This window comes from Dendrobium catenatum, unplaced genomic scaffold (genome assembly GCF_001605985.2).
Source record: "Dendrobium catenatum unplaced genomic scaffold, ASM160598v2 fragScaff_scaffold_842, whole genome shotgun sequence".
In the NCBI taxonomy this organism is placed as follows: Eukaryota; Viridiplantae; Streptophyta; class Magnoliopsida; order Asparagales; family Orchidaceae; genus Dendrobium; species Dendrobium catenatum.
In genome coordinates this window covers 671561-675790 of record NW_021319304.1, presented here as the reverse complement: position 1 = coordinate 675790, position 4230 = coordinate 671561, and the positions used below count along the sequence as shown (strand labels likewise).

General features: G+C 33.7%; 1 long non-coding RNA gene across 3 annotated transcripts in view; it reads left to right on the top strand.

The window, feature by feature from the left end:
- The window catches only part of LOC114580159, an 11544-nt gene extending 7925 nt beyond the window's left edge, over nt 1–3619 (top strand). For all 3 annotated transcript variants that reach the window (XR_003701465.1, XR_003701464.1, XR_003701463.1), the window contains 2 exons: nt 779–889; nt 3280–3619. This is a non-coding gene — a long non-coding RNA (uncharacterized LOC114580159). The remainder of the gene's footprint in view (nt 1–778; nt 890–3279) is intronic.
- The last annotated feature ends 611 nt before the right edge of the window (nt 3620–4230 follow it).

The following is a 4230-nucleotide window of genomic DNA, read 5'->3' as shown; positions in this document are numbered from 1 at the left end:
TAGGTTTACTTGCGAACCCAAGTATTTCCTATCAGATAAATAATAAAATATATAAAAATAATAATATACTCTCACATACATTTCAATACCCAAAATGCTATCACATTTAACTATTCAGTTTAATTTTAATTGTTACTTTTGATCTTGAGATCAAATTGAGATATTTTCTAAAAATCGGTGGACTAAATTTGGGCATTATAAAAGTTTGGGACTAAATTGGGCATTTATTAATAATCGGGGGATTATTTTGAACTTTTATTCTTCGTCCACATATTTGAAGATTTGCAAAAAAATTATCTATGTTCTACGTAATATTCTTAGAGAAAGTGCAGGTCCTCATAAGCTCCAGCATTCTTTGTTTTAGTAACTATATCTCTCCTGTAATACTTCATATTTTTGTTTTTCGTTCTCTACCAGCTTTTACTGGTCTCAAAAACATGCCGACGTTCGTGTACATCTTAAGAAGAATGTCGGTTGTTGCCTAATATTTTACAACAAGGATCCTCAAATTCTTTTTGGAAGTTTTTTTTAATGAATTATAGTCATTCTTTTAGTTGTTTTATCTTTTAACATTTCCTCTTGATACTCACATGTATACCTTTATTTTCAACTTTCAATCATATCTTCATTCTGCATTAATGTTGACACATTTGGATTCAATATGATCAAAAATGGAAAATATATGCTCTTAGTTCTCTCATTCATCTATATTAGTTTGCCAATCTAGATGCTCCAATTTACTTGTATGATGTTTAACGATTTAGACTGAACTCTTCAGGTTGCTTGCGAAATGCTGGAGTGATAGCCTGCAAAAAGGCCAACATTCGGGGAAATTATTTTTCGGCTATCTTCAATCCAGAGAAACATATTGCTCAGAGCAAGTTGGAAGGTATACTTTTAATTTTCTGCATTTTGTTATTATATTGATGAATAAAATAAAATTCTTGTGACATAAAGATTCAGAAATTCATCTAGCTGATTGTGTTATCTAATCCAAGAACCTGAATGTTTCTTAGAACCATTGTTTAAAATTGCGTATTCGGGTATTGAGGCGTTTTTCATTCGTGAGGCGAGGCATAAGCCTTAAGGCTTTTTGAGGCGTAAGCCTCAAGGCTTTTTGAGGCGTAAGCCTCAAAATCAAAAGATTGCGTAAACATAAAATGATAATTTTTTTATATACTAATGAGTGAATAATATAAAACATAAAAAAATATAAGATATGAAGTGAAATTAAAATATCCTAATAATAAGACAACATGAAATATATTTCAACTCAAAATTCTATCTTTCCCAAATCCCAGTATTCTTTTCATTAACATATAATTCAACTTTTCAAAAATAAATAGCAATGTCATCACATAAGAACTCATAAGTCATCAGCACTGTCATCACTAAGGGGTTCTTAATTTGAATCATCATCATGATGAACTGCTTTCTTCCCTGAATACTATACCCAGTATTCTTTTCATTAATGGGGCATTGGCATTGGGGAGGTTGGTTTTTGGCAGGATAATTCGTTGGGCCCTAGTTCTATTGACCATTACCTGAATACTAATACCATTGTTAATACTAAGGTTAATCATTTTTTCTACAATGGTGAGTGGAACATTGTTAAGCTTCAGGAAGTGGTTCCGAATGTTATCATTGAGTAAATTATTCAAATCACTTTAAATTTGATTGTCAAGGATAAAATCATTTTTAATTTGTCTGTATCTGGTAATTTTAACTTAAAGGATGTCTGGGATGAGGTTAGAGTGAAAGGCGTTACTTCTACGATCTTTTAAGTATCTTTGGCATAATAATATTCCTTTATCCTATTCCCTGCTTTCTTGGAGGTGTCTGAAAAACATGTTGCCTATTGATAACATTCTTTGGAAAAAAAGGTTTTTGTATTGTTTCTAAATGTCAATGTTGTTTCAACATTGAGAGCTTTCAACATGTTTTTGTTAATGGGTCTATTGCTATTAGCGTTTGGTCTCATTATTTTAATCTTGCGGGCATTGGTGCTTTCAATGATGATTATGATTTGACTGGTATTCTCAAGATTTGGTTTAATGATTGCAAAGGTCATATTCATAATGTTCTTCCTATTGTTATTATTTGGTATCTTTGGAAAGGTAGAAATGATTACAAACATTTGGGTATTAAAATGAATGCGAATCTCATTATTTCTAAAATTAGGAACAAAATTCTACAGCTTGTTGCTGTGAATCTTCTTTCTTTTAAAAACTTCCATAATAGCAAACTTCTGGCGGTGCACTTTGGGATTCAGAATAGTATTATTAACAGTAACATAAATTGTTTTGTGATTTGGGCTAAACCCACTGAACCCTTTGTTAAATTAAACACTGATGGGTTTGTGAAAATTAGTAAAGCTAGTATGGGTGGCATTATAAGGAATCATCTTGGTAACCCCATTGCAGTTTTCTCTGGTCCTCTGTCTTTTTGCGATGTTTTGACTTCTGAATTATTGGCTTTGGATCATGGTTTACAATTATGCTTAAATATGGGGTTATATAATGTGAATATTGAGGTTGATTCAACTCTTGTTATTTATATTATTACCGAGAAAGATGTTTGTTTTCCCCATAATTTTTATACTATCGGGAAAATTAAGATGGTTCTTTCTTTGCTCAATTTTACTATTTCCCATATTTATCGTGAGGGGAATGCTTGTGCGGATTGGCTTGCTAACTTGGGATCTAATAGTGATATTTTACTGGATCATCCTGTGTTTGATCTGCCGGTTCCTCTAAAAGGTATGATTAATCTTGATAAAATTGGATTACCTTACATTCGACATATTTAACGCTATGTTTTGGGTTGATATCTGTGAGCTGGGCCGGGGTGATTTCTTTTTGCTGGAGCTGGTGTTGCTTGGCCAGTTCTTTGCTCGGATGGGTTATTTCTGGGAAGGTTTATTTCCCATTTTTATGGGATGACCTGGAGGTTGAAGTGTAACTGGTTTCATGAATTCTGGAAGTATCTCGTTGGTTTCGGCTCTGTGTGGTTTGATATGAAGGATTATTGCGTTAGGAATTGGTATGGCTGGAATATTGCTTGGTACTTGAACGTTGGTTTGCATTTTACGATTGATGTTGTTATCTATAGGCCGGGCAAATTTTTAAACTGGAAGCACTTTCTTAAATTAAATTTTCTGCGGGAGTTGGTTCACCGGATTCTCTGTCTGGGTGGTTACAAAAAGCTGAAAGCCATATATATTTACTATATTAGTTGTTTGTCTTCTAAAGCTTCTATTCTTTGGAGAATTTATTGCAGGTTTCTAATCATCTGGGGTTGTGGGAGCTATAAAGACTACAAGGTTCTCTTCTTTTATTTTTCGCATTTATATTCCTATTTCTTTGTGCCTTTTTGCAGGAAGTATGAGCTGAAAGAATTAAAGTGGATCTTCCTTTTTTGGGTGCTGTTTACTTACAGCCCGTGTTTTTCTGATTGTTATTTTTGTAATCTTAGGACAAGGAACTACCGGCTCTTAGGGGTTTTTATTTACTTTTTGATTGTAGCTCTTCGGAGCAGTAGCGAGCTGGTGGGTCCTTTTAAGGATGGTGTAACCGAATTTTGATATTAACACGTAGGCCCCTCTGTGGGTTTATCCTTCTGCTCTCTTCCCTTCCTTCTCTCCTATATAGTCCAATGTCGGGCATTTACTTCAAGATTTATATAAGTTTTAATATATATAGCGTGAGGCGTAAGCCTCATGCCAGTGAGGTGAGGCGGGCTTCAAGGCGGGCCTCAACCAAGTTGAGGCGCAAGCCTCATTAAAAAAACTTGAGGTGTAAGCATCGAGGCTTTTTTACTGGAATTGCGCAAAGGCGAGCCTCATATTGCTTAATTTTAAACCATGCCTAGAACTTGATGGTTTTCAAAAATCTTATAGGACAATCTTGAATCAAAATAAAATTTATGGCCATTGAATTTATATTAGGATGAGTGTAATACATGATTAATCAATTAAAACTTTTAGTATGCATCTCGAAGTAATTTTACTAGACAAAGTTTATCATAACAAAATTTTCATGACAATATCATGTTCAAATTTTTTTTTATATTTCTTTTAAAGTAGGACATCTCCAACCGAAAAATCCTTTTTCCTCCCCAAAATGTAGTAAAACTCCAAAATGCGGTAATTCGTTTCCAATCGAACTCCATTTCTTTTTTCTCTTTTGTGCGCTTCGTCATCTCGTTGCATGCAAAGGTAATCATTTTTCT